This window comes from Aphelocoma coerulescens, chromosome 1A (genome assembly GCF_041296385.1).
Source record: "Aphelocoma coerulescens isolate FSJ_1873_10779 chromosome 1A, UR_Acoe_1.0, whole genome shotgun sequence".
Lineage (NCBI taxonomy): Eukaryota > Metazoa > Chordata > Aves > Passeriformes > Corvidae > Aphelocoma > Aphelocoma coerulescens.
This window is the reverse complement of record NC_091014.1, coordinates 58,307,239-58,326,263: the sequence shown is the minus strand read 5'-3', so window position 1 is coordinate 58,326,263 and position 19,025 is coordinate 58,307,239. Positions and strand designations below refer to the sequence as shown.

Sequence of the window (19,025 nt, the reverse complement as noted above, 5' to 3'; positions counted from 1 at the left end):
TTTCTATCACTATAGTAAACACCTAATGCACCGTAAACAGAGCAAGTCATGCGGTAAAACATGAAAAAGCTTTTTTTTTTAATCATCTGAATAGAAATTTAATATCTTTGCATTTGCTAAGTAAGGCAACTTGGCCAAGCAACCAGATACACAAAGCCTCATGCATTTATTCTGCCTTTGTGGCTACTGAACAAAGCTTCTAAGTCACAAACATTAAGGTTGGTATTTACTAAGCAGTTGCACATGAGGACTCATTAGGAACATTAGGGTATCCAAACACATAAGGAAACTTGATAAATCAAATAGCCATATATATACAGTATGACAGAAAAAAAAAGTCCATGTGCATTTCCAGTAGATTTTTCTCCTTGACTCTGAGGTCCAACAGCCAGAGTCATCTCCCCAGACCAGCCCAGCTGTGAAGCGCTGAGCAAGAGCAGCACAGTCCTAGGTCACTCTGTGAGGAGCAAACTACTTTCATGTGTGGGGGGATGATACTAAAGGCTGTAGAAAGCCTTTGCTACCAAACCTGCCCATAGTTACTGAGCTGCACCAGCACTATGGCAAGAACAGGAGAACATTTAAAAACCCAGCCATTACAACCCCAGGAGACCTTCGAAATTTGGTGGTTCTGTCTAAGTATTATATTAGTGCTGTCTGCCAGCTTCCAGGAGCCCACAGAACTTGGCCCTGGCTCTTTTTAAAGCATGTTTCAAAAGCTAAGAGCACTGTTACTGTGATCAGCATGCTTTGGTTTTCTCCTCCTTTTCTGCTTTCTTGGGGGGAAGAGTGGCCTCTATCAAATGTCAAGGTCATATAAATGTAGCAAAATTCTAGCCTGAAAGAAGGAAAACCAATTTGCTAGACAGGACGGAGCAGCAATAAAAAGGCTTGTATTCAACATACCACCAGAGCTCTCGTACTGCAACAGCAAGACAGCCCTCCACCAGCTTTTTGGCACTGCTGTTTGCACCACTGCAAGCACTAAAACAGGAAAAAATCTTCCAAGAAGCCTGCCAAATATACAGGCACCCTCTCCCAACCCTAGGGATAAAGGCAGAGCCAAAGCAGCAGATCTTCAGGAGGTAACAAATATTTCTAATGCTCAGCACTCTACGACAAGTTAGAAACCCATTTATGTGTCAGCTATAGAATTGGTTCTGCAGACAACTAGAAAACCTTCATTTTGAGCAGAAAATAAAACAGGACCTCAGCTGCAGACCAGGCTATGGAAAAAAAAGGAAATTCTTAATCAGAATGTAAATACGAAGAATTCTTTAAGAGACAGAGATCAGATTTAGCCTCTAGATCAAATGGCTCTTGCAGATGGCATTTCAGTAGGCAAATGTGATGCTCTGTGCTAAAATCCTTCACAACATGAGCTTTAAATAAACAGCTTACCTTAAAGTACTTTGTTGTCACCATTGTAGTCCTTCTCTGTTGCCACATTCAAAAATTTTATGTCTGACTGCAACAACTCTGAGAAGAGGGAGATGGGACATTTCCCAACCCCAGGGCATTTGCCTGGCACAGAGATTCCTAAGTTCAAGTTCCTGCCCTTAGATGGGTACCTGGAAGAAGCATTTTGTCTTTTAATGATTTGAGCAACTCTGCATGGTACATCTTCACTGTACAATGTACTTCTATAGGGTACCTCTTCACCTGCACCACTTGTGTACATACATATCCTCATACTCTTGCCACTTTTTAACTGCTCCATTTTCACTGAGCGTTTCTACCCCCTCTTTGTTTTTCTCATTAAATTGAGAGCTCTCAAGAAAGAATTATCCTTAGTTACAGCTCCTGACAGAGTGGGTTGTTGATATGGATTCCTAACAATCACAGATAATAAAGTATTCCTTAATGGAACATAAGATGGCTTTATCAATCACCATGTTGCCATATGCAGCTGCATTGTTCTAATATTTTAAATGGTCCGGGCCAAATACAAGGAGCTAACTGGTGCCTGTGTGTGTCCTTGATAACTACACATACAGACAATGCAGAGGGAAGGGCTATATTTAACTATTTTACAGATGGGAAGTGAGGCTCAGAGAAGCCACAAGACAGTCCCAGGGGATCAGTGGCACCACAGAGAACTGGTTTCCACATCTCAAGCTAATTAATGCTTTAAGCAAAGAACCCCCCTTTCCATGCCAGCAGGAACATGACATCCTGCATTCTAGCAGTTATGCATTTTGTTTCCAGTGAAGCTTGTAAAATGCAAATTCCTGGTAAAACACATGACCTTTCCTTTCACATATGTGAATAAGCTTTTATGTATCCTTTTTATTAATAATTCCTGCCATTCTCTTCACATTCTGACTCATAGATACAGCTTTCCTTTGATATCGTCTTTATTTGTACTTTAAGGCCATAATCGGTTCTTCAGAAGGTTTATGTATATACACACCCACATTTATATATGTGGGTGCAAATACATATATAAATATACACACATGTATATATGCAACAGATGTAGGTATCGGGTGGAGCAAATGCAAATGAACATATAGTTTGGATTTGTCTCCCACTTTGCTTGCCAATAGGGAATTACTGAGACATAGCAGTTTCATGACTTGAAAGATGAGATCATGATATTGCTATTTCTGCACTTCCAAGGAGAGTGCAGGTGTTTCAAAGCATTTATGAAATTTCATGATTGACTCATATAGAAATCTATTGACAATAAGTTGAACCTTTGCAGCTAGGCTGTAAAAGATTTGATTATAGTAACAATAGTAACCGTCATGAATGTCATAAATCTTAAGAGAAAGGACACATATGTCACATATAATGCATGAAAAAGTTGTCCTTTTATCATGGATAACTTACCATTGTGTAGATACTCTGCTGATCAGCTACTGCATTATTTGAATAAGTATCTGATGTCCTGTTTTCTTTCAAGGAGGCAGGTGCAGGATGAAGCAGGAAGCCTGCCAAAATAGATGATAAATTGCCACTTGGTGCTGGGGACCAGTGCTTAACATTAATGCAATGCTGCCAGGAATTAAGCAGTAGAGTAATAAGAAACTAGGAAGAAAATAACTTCTCATCCCCATTAAACAGATCAGCTCCATTTTCTTTCTCCATTATAATTTCTAGTACATCTAAAACAAAACATTGCCATTGTCTCATTACAAGCAAAACATAATAGGATTGGAAAACATCCTGTGATTGACAAGCCATGGAAATATATAAAAAATATACCCGTTGCTTTTCTGCTAGGAGAGTAATCTTGAAGCTAAAAAGTTCAAACAAAATTATAAAGAAAAATAATTGCAAAGAAGTGTGGCCTAGATTTTGAAATCCCTACCCACTTTGGCAAGTGCTACTCCCTGGCTGAACTGGCTCATTCAGTTAGCAGATCATGGTGTAGTCAGAACTGACAGAAGGTCCAGAATGTCCTCAAGTTTCCTTGTCTACTGTTTATCCCTTAGTGCACTGAATTTGGACTAATATGAAATAAATTTAAAAATAATTTTGTGTGGTTAGTGAAACAAAGAAGCCCTGTAGCAAAATTGAAATTGGGTACCTACAGGTGAGTAAAGTATTGCACAAAAGCAGATTGAGTGAGACGCTTTTCATTCATGCTGACCAAAAATAAAGAGAATGTAACATGAAAAACTGGTTCTTAGACACATTAGACTTTCCACCTTCCTAAGCCAGCAAATAAAAGTAAAACAAATACATGTTTTATTTCTCCTTTGTATGTACAATAAAATATGTGGGGAATATATAAGTTTATAAACAGTCTATGTCCTAAAAACTTTGACTTCTGAGGCACCTAAGGGCAAGTAACAGTCAAAGACAGACACTGATGTTCTGCTGGCATTTTGCTTCCCAGGAGCAAAACTTTGGTAGGAACAAGGATGTTCCTTGCAGGTAGAAGCAACCCTTCTGTTTTGGTGTGTTCTTACCTAGCCAGGTCGCCAGGTCATAGGTATTCTTTAAGAACTGGAAGCCTTGGCCTTGGAAAGATGCTTGGTTTATTTGGCCTGGGCAGTGGTGCAGGATCAGGCATAAATGTATAACCAGAGACCCTTTTCAGGTAGTAAAATTGGATTAAACACACTGTAAACGTGCTATGCTGGATTGTCCCCCCTGATTTGGGAACAAAACTAGTCCTGCTCATATAGACCCAGTTCAACAATAAACTCTGTTCAAAACAGGCGTTTTAAAAATAATCTGTGCTTTGCCAGCTATGGAAAATATAGATCTCGAATTCTCTTTTCCCCCTATAATTAAAATATAAATATAGATATCATTTTGGGACATCCAACCCCAACCTTATCCAAATCAATAGGTACTAGAGAAACCCACATCAGCATTTTACTGGAATGCTGATACATAAAAATTAACTAAGGTTTTTTTCAACATTCATCCATCAGAAAAATTAAAACTAAATTGAACAACAGATGATAAATGTCATTCCTCTCCTACACCACAATAATTTACAAAAATCTCTATATTTTGAAATTGGGCCATAAGTCAAATATTTCATCCTCAGAAATCTTCATCTTGATATGGGAAACCTATCTTATAGCTATGAAAGTGGTGAAAACCATTTAAGAAACATTTTTTTTAAAGCTTGCACAAGATCTATATTCTCATCTGTCTTATGTCCAGAAAAGTGCATGATGTTCAGAATGCAGGCTGAAAAGCTGTGTGCTATTTAATCTCATCTGCATGTCCTCCAGAAATATGCATCATACCACCAAAGCAGTGCTGGGACAGAGAAAGATAACTCACCACTTAGGTGTTCATTTTTCAAGTTGTACATCCCTATGACACAATTCATTAGCAACTGTAGATTATGTCCTTGTTTTACTTGTTACATGTGCCGTGAGTCTGTGTCTCAGTTTATTTTACCAAAGTAAATTTCCTCTTTGCAGATTTGACTATGCCATGATTAGTTCAGTCTCTCCCACAGTGTACATAATAGGAAATTAAAGACAGCAAAAACTCTCAAATTATATCTCAAGACAGTATGATAAAATTTAGAGGAGGGAGAGAGTAAAGCTGTAGCAAATCTGAGGAAAATTGAGTCTGTGCCTGAAATTAATGCAGTGAACTGATGCTGCAACTGTGATGGTACCACAAAAGAGTTAACTCATTACCACAGGAGAAACACAAGTGCTAAGTTGAGAACCAAATTCCTTTCTCTTTTACACTCAAACACCTTCATGATGCCTACATGAGCATACACACAACGAAGGAAAGCACTGGTCCTTGAGAACATGAATTACAGGTTGGCATTTCAATGCTTCTGGAGTAAGGAGGAGATCTCAGCCTCAGAATTTCCAATTTATGAGCCTTGCCAGAAGGGTCATGATGTCTAGAATGAATACAAATATGTGTTCCTAAACAGCATTAATGATTTTACATCCTCAGCCACTGAGGTGTTACCCTTGACCACAGGGACTATGTAAGGATGGCCTTCAGGACTGGCTTTATAAGAGCTTCACTAAAAGGAAGATGCATCTCAGCTCAGTGGAACCATTCTTGGCCTCTGTAGATCGGTACAGCTCACACAGGTGACTTCTCTCCCAGACAGTTGGACTTAGCACATTTACTGGCAAATATGTTAATTGCTATCCAAGTGAAGATTAGATTTACTTCAGAGTAAAGTCCCATTGATGTGTCTTCCTACCATTTATGTTCAACAGTAGATTGAAGGTAGTGGGTTCAATAATATTTTGCCTCTTATATCCTGCAAGATCTTTGGAAATTTTGCTTTCTTCCTAAATCATTTTAATTATGCTTTTGTGGTGTATCTTTTCCTATTTCTGGTGCTCTATTAGAGCAAGTTGATACTATCCATTCATGTATTCATTGTTGCATACATAACCAATACTCAAAATTCAGTTCAGACATGGAAAACAATACTGTTAATTACACTGACATTTTCTGAAGGGCTAAAGTGATTTGCTGATTTTTTTTTTTGTGAATAGTTAAGAGAATTCCTTAAAAGTTCTGACTTCTTAAGAGAGAAAGAAAGAAAAAAATGCCACAATAATAAATTACAGCAAACCAGGGTTAAAGAATGAATATCCAGATTTGGATATCCAGATTTTCCAGTGCCTTTCTTCATGTGCATTCCTCTTTTTTGCAGTAATTGCAATATTCCTATAAAAGGCCTTTTGCAACACAGTGCTAAAATGCCTTCTGTGATCCTTTTCTCGACAGTCAACATCAGCAAAAGCATTTCAGTTGAAGTCTGAAATGCTTTTTTACTGCTATATTACTATAGATAATAAGAACCAAAACTGCCAAATACTTCATTTCTACTGCAACCAAATAAACCCTACACACAAATATATAAACACCAGTGATTTAGTGTCATTTCACTCTAATCTGCCCCAAGGGAACCTATTAATAAGAACTTCAGCCCCTTCGCCTTCAGGGCCAGGTCATAACAGTCATGTTCCAGATCCAGACTAGCATTCATGGAAATGAATTACATTATTAATATAAATCTCCTCTAAATAACAAAAAACTTGATTCCTTCCATTTACTTATCAGTTACCCTACTAATACTAGTGCTCACCCTCACAACCTCAAGACTTCAAACAAGCAGATTAAAGCTGAGCCAAGCAATTGATTTCAATTCTCAGTCTAACAATAAGACCAAAAATCCTGAAACAGATATCTGTACATAAACTAAACTCAGTGGAAAGAGAAAGCAGAAACTGTATGTGTATTGGTTTTCTTTATATCATATTCAAGTCTGAAAAACCTGAAGAGAAAAACATATGGGAAAACTGATGGACAGCACCTATTATACATCTAACTTAAAATACATTGATATTTCCCATGGAAGTAGAATCAAAGAATTTTATTGCAGAAGTCCATGCAATGATGGACCTTGTTTTGACATTATCAAGTATTTCATGGTGGTATTTTACATTTCCTTTTTTTAAATCTTATACTATAACATAAATAATAAAGATAATTAAGAAAATGTTGAAAAAATTTGTACTTGAAAAGAAAAAAAAATCACTTTGGAATTTTGGTTAAAAATTGTGACAAAATCTGTATGATTTTGGGGAACACACCTTTTTTCTAAAATCAATATTTTCTAAAAGGGAAAGACATCAAAACAGGAAATATTCAGCCCAAATAAAAAGAGCAAAGTCATTCAGAAACATTTTAGAAACCACCTAAATCCTACATAAAATATTTCAGTAGGAATCAAAGTTAAGTTTGCATAAAGTAAGTTTGCATAACCGCTGTGCATCATCTCTTTCAATTCATCTTTAAATTCCTACACGAGAGAAATCCCCCATAAATGAAAAATCTCTGGCTAAACATCATAATTATGATAGAGAGGATTGGATTGGATTGGATTGGATTGGATTGGATTGGATTGGATTGGATTGGATTGGATTGGGATAGGATAGAATAGTTTCAGCTGAAAGGGGTTTACAGCTGTCATCAGCTGCCTGACTCAGTAGTAGTTTCTTTCTCACCCGATGATCCTGGAATGGTTCCTGAACATCAAACAGGGAAACAGTGCTATTTCTCACATTCTGTCACTCTAAGAAAGCTGCATCAATCTATTGTTGTTTTGCCAGACAGGTGAAATGATTACTGTGAGAAAAGCAAGCCCAACATGACCTTCTTGCTAACCGTGTGATCCAAATTCTAGCAAATTGTTGGAAAGATGCAGAGTTGATGTTAAATGTTAAACTTTTCGTCAGTGGATTCCTCACAGATTACTCCAACACTTCCAAGATAATGGAAAATGCTCAGGTGGCTGGTGCACCTTTTAGTGAGGTCTGGGGAGTCCAGTTGATTACCTGGAGAGCAGCCACAGCTTGTCTCAGTGGTGGGAACACATGGCTTGGACTTAGCCCGCCTTGGGGTGAGCGTCTTGTTCATACTGCACTCGCTCATAGGATTAACGTGGGAATTAGCTCAGTCAGCTCCCATATGAGCAGCATTATGTTATCCAATTTGCATAGTCTCCCCATGCTCACACCACGATACCAGCCCTGACAGTAGGAGCCTATGTGTTTGGAGCAGAAGGTACAGCGCTCTATCTCCAGTGACAACCATGACGTCTATATGGCAAGGGCAAGCAGAACACTTGACAACCATGAAGTTTGTATAGCCTGTGAATTGTTACAGTGGACATATTTTGGGACATCAGCAGCCTGTGAGAACTCTTTGCATATTTTCCTACTAGACCTGATCAAAAGAGCAACCACCTTCATTTTGTTTATGAGAACCCTTTAGAAATTTCAGATACTGATCAAGTAATAAATACCCATCTCACTGATCACCATAACAAGGACTCTGCCATGCTTACACTAGACTCCTGTGAAAAAGGCGTGGGTTCCCCTTCAATCTATTCAGCTATGCAATGTCCTCAAACAGTGAAAGGGAAACCATAAAACTGAATGTGATGCACATCATCCCAAGAAATTCATGCCCTGTGAGTCCCTTGGCAAAATTCTCCCAGCTTCAGAAATGCTCTACTTTGCAAAAGAGCCTGAAGCAATTTAACATCGGATCTGCTTGGTTCTTCCTGGAACAATGTCAGATCTCTTGAGATGAGAACTTCCCATGACACACTCCAATTAGAGTTGGTGTCAGTAAATAGGCCTCTTGTAAAGACCATCCAACAGACTTCCTGAGAACCTGTTCTTAGCTGCCTACAGAAAACTACAATAGATAACTACAAAAATCAGTTTAGAAATTTCTGGTGTTGCAAATTTATTTTCTACTGTTTAGAGATAAGGAGTTTCAACCAGTTATCAGTCTGATAACTAAATAAATTATAACCAGGGACTATGGTAACAGGTGAGCAGAGAACAGAGATGGCAAAAATACTGTGTTTTCAGCTAAGAAGAATAGCTAAAAAACAGATTTTGTATTTTGTTTGCATGACTGATTTACAAAAGTAAGAGTTGCAAGGTAAACAGGAATTACTTGAAGAAAAGGTAACTGTAGAGATTGAAAATTTCCGTGATCTCAAAGAAGCACTTTTACAGTCAAGTATAACAATTACTAACAGCCTTCTGCGGCAGCAGACTGAATTTCAAACAACCTTTTAGCCATCTATTTCAGGTCTATGATCTCAAATGCTTAAATACTGCTGTAGAACACTTTGCAGCACTAGTAAAGGCATCTACTAGTGAAGAGACAAATATAGTTATTCACTGTTTGGCCTATCACAAGCACCATTCAAAAGCTTCCCATAAATGTTATCATTTAGAAGAAGTAATTACATTTTTTTTTTTTATTCAAGATTACCCACTATATAATATAATAACACATACTATTTTAAAATTGCCTTGTAGGCTAAAATGCTAGAGTGAGATACTCTCACCCTGACTGTGAAAAACACAGCTTGATGCACTCCTGCCATTTTCGGAAATCAGTCCACCAGGTCAGCCAACTATGGTTTACAGAGATTTAGCTGCTAGTCCCTAATTTTAAAAAAACTTGATCTAAATATTTTAAACACATATTCCATGAGCTATTAAACTGAGTTCTCAGATGTTCTGCAAGGATTCATAAAGCAGCACTTTCCAAGTCACCTCTCCTTGTTACAGTAAATTATGTTGTCCATTCCTCTTTTTGATTGACAGCCTTTAAATCTTTCTTCCCCATTGAGTTGGGCCATGTGAAGCAACTGCAAAGAAGATCTTGTTTTCAATTTTTCAGGGTCAGATTGTCTTTCAGTAACACGGATGTCATTCATGACACAATGAATGAGAGTCATACCCAGGCCACCAAAAGAAGGGATGTTAACTCTGAAAATAAAAAGAAAACATCAAAGGTAATAGTAAAAAACTCTGTTTAAGTCAAAAACAGGCAGGAAGGCAGGCAGGCAGAAGCAGGGACTGATGCAGAAAGATAACATCAGGCACAAATCCCAGTATGTTCTCTGCATGACCAGTTTACCAGTGCTGCTATTTACAACACAATAATTCATAGTAAGACTAAAAACCCCCAGAGCTATAAATATTCACCACAAACATAGAACATGCTCTACATACTCCAAATAAATTAATCTACCTGCTTGAGAACTATTTTCTGCAGTAACTGTAAGAGTATAAAGAAAGAAATAAAACATCCTTACTAGAAGCAAGACAAAATATAAGTATTAAAACTTGGGAGTTCTTCTTTTCCTCTCAAACCAGTTTTGATTATGTGATGGGACTACAGTTTGTTTTCACCTAGGTTGGTGCTCAGATGAACAAAGCTAAATATTTCCTTCTCTGAAGTAAGAGCCCTGAAACCACATTTTTCACCCAAGCATATTCATTGCAGTCAGAGATGAGATTTTAATATTATTTTATTTGAGGTTGTACTTTTCTGTGTCTTTTCCAGCTCTTTCTCTATTACCATTATAATTTCCTGAGTTTTAAGTGCCAATTATCATGATCAAAAGTTTGGAGAGAGAGGTTTAAGTCATGGCCACTCCGCCTTCCCATCTGGGCCAGCTACATATATGCAAAGAGCCATTAAAAAAGAGAGGGAGAGGGAAAAGGAGGATGGAAGGCTTCACCACACTAAATGAAAAGCAAACAATATCAGCATCCTAAGGAGATGTACCACTCTGCTGGGAAAAACCAAGACAAAAGAATTATCTGACACAACAGTTCAAAGCATATTGCACCTGTCAAAACGTCTGTCATCTTCTATAGAAATGCACCATTCTAAAAGAAAAAAGGGAAACTCTAGCAAAGTCACTCAGAAACAACAGACCACTTTGTCTCCTTCCTTCCAGCCAACTCCTCCATCTGAAAGCCATTTAACTCAATGCTAAAGATTGCCTGGAAGGACCAGACAATAGGAAGGTCTCTTTCATTGTCAAGGACAGTTACACTTTGAAGATGATGCTCAAAAGGGGTTAAAATGGGTCAACAAGCAATTGTTTGGTCTATCCAAGGAAATGTGAACAGAACATTGTTAAAGTCACCCACACAAAAAAAATCTAAAAGAGCACATCTTTAGGCTGGGCAAGTATGGGGGGGCACACATAAAATGCTGATGTAATGTCATAGTGAAATGGAGATAAAAACTCCAATCAGTACAAATGGTAAAACTGAATTTCAGTAGATAGGTCAGTTCTTAGCAACATGCATCCAAAGCACAGTAAAAGTGAGAGACATAAAAATTTACTAACAAAGGGAAAAACAACAGCAACTCTGACAGAATTAGATGTCATTTTTCCATAACTTTTCATTTGTCTGCTTCCAATTTGCACAAAATGCCCTTGGGAATCACTGTGAGTTGTACAGCTAGATGCAAATGGGTACATCTTAGGTACTGAAATGGACTTACTCATTTGTGTATAACAGCTGTTTTAAAGGAAAAAAAAGTGGAAAATACTTTTGCTTTCATTCAGATTATCTAAATCAATACTTATACAGCCTACTGAAACCTCTTTGAGTGTGCATGTTCTCTTCATGCTTACACGAATCACAGAAGTTGCTATTCTATAAAAGCTTCTAGACTTAATTTACACAAATCTAATTCCTAAGGTAAACCTTCCATGAAATAGAGGATTCATCTAAAGCCATTTATTTATCCAAATCCAATCCTTATTTTTATTATTAAAAGTCTAATTTCTCTTCTAATCAAATTCTGGCTTGTTTTTGACTCTTAAATGCAGCATTGTATAGGAATTTAGGCACCAAGTCTGAAAGAGCATCAGCTCAGCAGAACTAGCCATGAAGCATATTCATTTGCATCTGCATTTGTGGCAAAGGGACATTCCATTATGAGCAGCTTCACACAGGAAAAATGTCTAAAAGTTCAGTTCTGTTGAAGGTAGTGGCAAAACTTCCAACAATTCCACAGCAGGCAAGGAGTCAGTTCTGTTTTCACAAACTTGTACCTCTGAAGTAGGTCAGTGATCACAGAATCAGAGAATAGTATGAGTCCCAAGGGACCCACAAGGATCATGGAGTCTGGCTCCTGGCCCTGTACAGAAGCATGCCCAAGAATTCACACCATGTGCCTGGAAGTGTTGTCCAAGTGCTCCTTGAACTCTGTCAGGCTTGTTGCTGTGCCCACATCTCTGGAGAATCTGTTCCACTGTCCAGCCACCCTCTGGGTGAAGAACCTTTTCCTAATGTCCAAACCTGCCCTGGCACAACTTCATGGAGTCCCCTCAGGTGCTGCCACTGGTCACCAGAGACAAGAGATCGGTGCCTGCCTCTCCTCTTCCCCTCATGAGGAAGCAGCAGAGTGCAATGGGGTCTCCACTCAGCCTCCTCTTCACCAGACTGAACAGACCAAAGGATCTCAGCTGCTCTTATACGGTTTCCCCTCTAGACACTTCACCATCTCCATGGCACCACTTTGGACACCCTCTAAGAGCTTTAGATCTCCATTATATGGTGGCACTCAAAACTGCCCCCAGGACACAATGTGAGGCCACCCCAGTGCAGAGCAGAGTGGGACAATCCCCTCCCTCAATCAGCTGGGGATGCTGTGCCTGATGCATCCCAGGACCATTTCTTCAAGACTGAGAAATAATGGACATAACACTATTTACCATCATTATCTCTCCCATTAAAAAAGCAACTTCAATCACCTATAACTTCTATAATGTTTTTTCCCTTGTAGAGCCAGATATTCCTAAAATGCTAATCAAAGGTCAACGTTTTCAAGAGTTTGCAAAGTCATTTTTTGGTATAAAATATATTTCAGCTGTCTTTTTGACAAAGAATTTCATCTCAAGTAACACTGGAAACTTGTCTTGTAACAAGCCCTGATCAGTTTTTAGAGATATGGTGAAATCCCTTTTTTATCTGCTTGTTTTCTTTACTTCACATCCATATACTGGCTTCCAACAGAAAAAAAATTAAATATTCAAAAATATTGAGAGTTCAAGCAGCACCACACATGTCTATGAATGTAAAGTGACTTGAAAGCCTTGTAGACTTATCCTTGGTACTTCACACCCTTTGTCTCCGAATTCCAAACTGTTTTTTTCAGAAGCCTTTTATAGCCTTATGGAAGTGATTACTCAGTACTAAAATTAATGGGAGTCACAGTAGTGCTATCAGGGCCTCTTTCAAAATTAACTATTTTCAAGATTTTTACACTTGCTGCAAACCTGTCTCAAACTAGACCACTCGAAACAGTGATGAAAATTACCATTACACAATCAGTTGCACCTGCTGTACAATTTAGACTTATATGGCTAAATCAGCCTCACAAGAAGTACCTGACAGGGGTCAGAGTACAAAATTCCCCCTACCAGCAGTGTGGGGCAACTCAGGTTAGAGCATTATTCTGGTTTTCCTCCTCCTTCCTGCATTTTCTATAATATTCTTCCACTAACCTCCTCCACAACACTGTGTTCCCCACTCACTGCAATTGCTTCAGGTGACTTCTCCCCCTCATGAGTCACAGAAGACCATGTCCCAGAGAATAAGAGAATCATTGTCCCCTTGGTGGGTTTTTATGCTGGGGATGAGAACAGGCTGCTGCACCAGGAGCAAAAGAGAAAGAAAACAATGTTTGTGATCACAAAATGGGGATGCCCCACACGCAGTTGTCCTCTCAGGATATGTGAAACCTCTGTGTGCTCAGGGTCAGTGACAACTCAGGAGAATGAAATGCTAAACTCTTAACAGAGCTACAGTACACGTGGGAAAATCCTGCCTGCATGATCTAAGACTGAAACTAAACTCATATTCCGTATAAGATTCCAACTATAAATACAGACACAATTTTTTTCCCTTTTTCTACTTACTATCATGATCATGCACATTTTTCTCACTGTAGAGGAAAAAAAACCATCCTGCCTGTATCTATTTCTATTGGAGGACATTGGCAAATAATACTTGCCGAAATTTTCCAAAATGCTTTAACCTAACATTGACACCTGGCAAAAGAAAAATCAGCTTTAATATTAGCTTGGCTAAGTGGTGCAAATGAAAAAAATTTGTGATGATAAATGTGAATAGATGTCACTAATAGCACCATAAATTGAATAAACTCAAAATTCAGTATCAAGTACAAAGACTTTTCATGACAGATGTGGGTTTGAGTTTGGTATGCTTTTTTCTAATTAGAATATAATTAGGATTTATGTAGATAACACAAAAATGCTGGGTCAATTTTTCTGCTGGTGTGTCTCTGTGAAAGGCAGCTGACAAGCAGCAAATTTGTCTTTTTTTCTTGGCTACAATCATGTGTTTATCATGTGTGTCTGTACAGTGTTAAGGCAAACATATCCTCCAATCTGACCATTCTCCTGTATTCATGTATGAACATGTGACCAAGAGCAAGATTTAATCACAGATCATTACCCCTCCTTACAGAAAGACCAATCCTTACATCAGGGGAAGGAGAAAACCATGTGTGACTTGAAAAGCAATTATAATTCATGAATAACGACTAGCTGTGGATCAGAAGGAACAGTTCACAAAAAACACAGGTGTAAGTTTTCTGAAACAAAATTTTTGCAGGTAGTAAATATATTCAAAAATCCAAAGTCTTCTAATTAATGACTAAAGACCTAAAGTGCTATGTCTATCTGATAATGTAATTGCAAGGAATCATTTAGCCAACTAGAGCATTTCAGATACACTTCTGAAGGTGACAAATAAAAAAAAAATTCCCCTTTGGATTGTTTTTTCAATGTTTTCATAAGATATCAGGGGTTTTCCTCACTAAAAAAGCCAGCTTCATCTGATCTCAGGAGTGTACCTGACTGGCACAATGTAATTCGATTCTGTCACTAGAAGAACAAATACAACTTTGTTCTCCTTTCATGTGTCAGCATAAATTTGATTAGATAAATTAATATTTCAGGAATTTTTAGGATTTTTTGTTTCTGTCTACCAAAGAAAACAAAGAATCACACACAGGATCCTCCTTGTCTTTCCAAATAATTCCCCCCAAGTCGAGGTCCAAAAGGCAGCAGGGCCAGGTGCACATGTCAAAGTCCTGCCAGCCAAGCCCCGGCAGCAGGGGCAGGAAAACACACAGCCAAGAGCAGATGCAGAACACCAGCCAAGTTCCTGGCTGAGTTTCACATAGCTCCTGTTCTGCTGCCAGAGGACAGCTCTGGCCACCTGCCTGGCCAGCTCAGGACAAGCCAGCCCCACACCACTGGAGCCCCGGCAGCTTCAGCAGCACCTCCTCGGGGCTCTGCTGGCGAGCGATGCATTCACACTGAGTGTAAATAAATGTGAACTCAGAAAAGAATACCTGTTAGCCATGTAACTGAGCAAGGAGGCAGCAGAGGCTTAAGGTACCTTGGGGATTAATGACTGTGCACAGAGACCCACATGTTTGAGTAAGGATAACCACCTCAAGGACCAATGAAACACAGCTTCAGCATGGGCTACCTGCCCAAACACTTACTGGGACCCATTTTACAGCACATTTCTGAAGCTGACTACATTAAAGCAAGCTCATACTCACCCATCCTCTGTGCCTGCAGGTGAATTGCAGTTAAATTTCTTCCTCTTGAGAGCAGGGACCTCAGCAGGTCACAGCTCCTGCTTCTGCATGGGAAAGGCAGAGACACAGCAGATCAACACTCCCACCCCACACAGTGTCACCTGCGAATTAAGGGTACATTTGATCCCCTCACCCAGACTGCTGATAAAGACATTAAACAGAACTGACCCTAGTCCTGAGCCCTCGGGAACACCACTACTCACCAGCCACCACCTCTCTCCAGGCCTGGCCATACCAACAGCTTTCTACACATTAAACAGTGCACTCATCTGAGCTATGAGCACCCAGTTTCTTCAGGATCATGCAATGGGAAATAGCGTCAAGGTGGACTAAAGTCCAGGGCAATAACATCCACAGCCTTTCCCTACCCACTAAGCGGGTCACCTGCCATAGAAGGAGATGAGGCTGGTGAAGCAAGACCTGCCTTTCACAAACCCATGCTGGCTGGCCTGACCCTCTGGTTGTCCTGTACGTGCTGTTTAATGACACTCAAAATTATGCACCCCAGGACATTCCCTGGCACCGAGGTCAGGCTGACAGGAGTGTAGTTCCCCAGGTTTCCTTCCAGCTTTTCCTGTAGATTGGCATCACATCAGCTAATCTCCAATCATCTGGGACCTCCCCACTTAGTCAGGACTGCTGGCAAATGATGGAAAGTGGCTTGGCGATCTCTTCTCCGAGTAATACTCTAGGGTGGTGTCCATCTGGCCCAGTAGGACTGTGTGTGTCTAAGTGGTTTAGCAGGTCAGTGACCATTTCTCCTTCCTAGAATCATAGACTATGCTGAATTGGAAGGGAACCACAATCATTGAGTCCAACTCCTGGCCCTACACAGGGAGCCCCTAGAGTCACATCATGTGCCTCAGAGTGTTGTCCAAACACTTCTTGAACTCTGTCAGGCTGGTGCTGTGACCACTGCCCAGGGGAGCCTGTTCCAGTGCCCAACCACTCTCTGGGTAAAGAAACTTCCTGATATCCAAACTAAACCTCCCCTGATGAAACTTCAGGCTGTTTCCTTGAGTCCTGTCACTGATCACAAGAATGAAGAAATTGGTACCTGCCCCTCCTCTTCCCCTCACAAGGAAGTTGTAGGCCTCAATGAGGCCTCCCCTCAGTCTCCTCTTCTCCAGGCTGAACAAACCAAGTGTCTTCAGCCACTCCTCGTACAGCCTCCCCTCCAGACCCTTCACTGTCCTCATGGCCCTCCTTTGGACACTCTCTAATGCTTAATGTCTTTTTTATATTGTGGTGCCCAAAACCGCACACAATGCTCAAGGCAGGACCACACCAGTGCGAGCAGAGCAGGACAATCACCTCCTTTGACTGACTGGTGATGGATTATGAGGGTTTCATTGTGCTCCCTGTCTCTGTCTTTTCGTTCAGGGGGCTTGGTATCTAGAGAACAGCTCATCTTACTACTAAAGACTAAGGCAAAGGAAGCACTAAATACCTCCAGTTTCCCCATCCTTTGTCACTGTATCTTCTTCCTCACCTACTTGTCTTCCAGCATGTGGGGACAGACTGCTCCTATACCTTTAAGTTCTCCTTCTTGGAGAATGTCCATTCTTCCTGGACTCCTTTGCCCTTCAGGACTGCCTCCCAATAGACTCTGCCAAAGATGCTCCTGAACAGGCCACAGTCTGCCCTGTGGAAGTCCAAGATACCTATGCTGTTAATGTCAGCTGTAAAGAAATGAACACAGATCTAAGTACACTGAAATGCCACTGGGAGTATTAGAAGCTTGATTTATCAAGCCCCAAGTGAGTTTCATTCTCTACTACAATTGTAGTAGTAAACTTTGGTTTAGACCCTCCATGCAGCACCACAAAGAAGCAGTTCCAACAGTAGATCTAACATTTATTCCTACCATAGTGAAAAAACAACCTAAAATATCTCTTTTATCTCTAAGCGGAAATGAGATAACTAAATAAAACCCCACAACAGAAAGAGCTTTTTTAATACAGATAGTACCCAACAGCTTTGGTGCCACAGAGAAAATGAATGCAGAGAAATGTGGGGTTTGACATTTTTCCCCAGAGCCCAATTAAAATAAGCTAAGTAAAATGCACAGAAATAAAATATGTCTAGCAAATATTTTTCTCCTAGCTTGATTTGCTATACACTACTGCACCACTGAAATGGGAATATTAGCCACAAATTATACTTCATATTAAGGACAGATGAAACGTATTGTTAATGTGTGCTATGTAAGGCATAATGAATCACAGACAGTCTCCAATTAGAGTTTTTTCCAGAATAAATAGTCATTATGGTCTAGATTAATAGATATTACAGCCAGAGGGGACTACTGTGATCATCTTTGACCATTGTTATCATTGCTTTTCAGTGCATAAATCAATTGTTAAAACCTTACTTTAGACATAATTTAATTATGAGTTATGCAACAAAACACAAAGGAGGCTCACTGAAATAGCCTATAATTAAGTTCAATGATTTGCTTGCCTACCCTTCATTCCATCATTATTAAGATTTGTTCTTCCTGTAGTTCATGAAATTTAGTAGCATTTATAGCACTGAAGTTCCAAGTGGTACAGTTATTCAAGAAAAAGCAACATTTATGTAAGGAATTAGGAATGCCTGCTCAGGAAAGAAGGGTTCACATGTTAAAATAAATTAAAAAAAAAAAAAAAAGGCAAAGCGGCACGCGATATACCAGATTCCTATTGTGAGGCACAAATTCTTCACAACACTGGGAGACATTGCAGAACAAAAATACTATTAGAACTGTTTCAAAGGGAACATTTTTGGCTAGGATAGAGACTTTTGACATTATTTATTAGGTTCAAAAATGCTTAACAAAGGCCTAACAATAGTCCTGTGGAAACCACTACATCTGAGGCACTTTCTGTTGTTATGTGCAGGCATTGATTTGAAGATGGCCAGCATTAGTAGAACAATTCCCTCACAGCAGTCAATGCAAGTGAGCATTCATACACACACAAGCAAAAGCCTGTGAACAAACCATATGGAAACAAGAAAAAAAGTAAACATTTATTAACCTCTTTGTGGGGAGATGGGTGGAAGAACAGGCAAGCAGCGAAGGAGACGGTCATGCCAAATTTCTGCTAAAGAAGGTGTTTGCCCTGAGCATTTTTTTTTTGTGGAATATGAAAAAGGCTGGAGAATGTCTTCAGTGCCATGGAAACTGGGTCTTCTGGGGCTGCCAGCAGTGCCACCACCCTCGGCCACCCAGACACACAGACTGTATGATGCTCAGGTTGGCAGGTTTGGATGTTGCTCCTGCCCCTTCCTCACCTGTGGCTGAGAGGACACTGGCAATCGTGGAAAAGGCTAAGCAAATTTATGGGAAAATAAACATAACTGAGGATTTAGCTCAGCAACTATGACATACAGACACACACAAAGAAACAAAGACTTATTATTCTCACTGCAGGGATACAGAAATACATAAAATCTGTGCAACTGCTGTGCGCAGAAGGTTTGTGAGTGGTGGAGGCCGATGAAATGGTGCCTGTAGACCACCTGACACAAAGGAAGACCATCTTCCTACCATAGTTGAGCCAGAAAGTCACCTCCATCCTCACCTGAAGGTGGATATA

The 19,025-nt window shown here is 39.7% G+C and overlaps 1 long non-coding RNA gene across 1 annotated transcript in view; it reads right to left on the bottom strand.

The window, feature by feature from the left end:
* Positions 1-1,548, bottom strand: part of LOC138104153 (uncharacterized) — a 28,017-nt gene extending 26,469 nt beyond the window's left edge. Inside the window, exon 1 of the long non-coding RNA XR_011147957.1 lies at positions 1,402-1,548. This is a non-coding gene — a long non-coding RNA (uncharacterized lncRNA). The remainder of the gene's footprint in view (positions 1-1,401) is intronic.
* Positions 1,549-19,025: the final 17,477 nt, after the last annotated feature.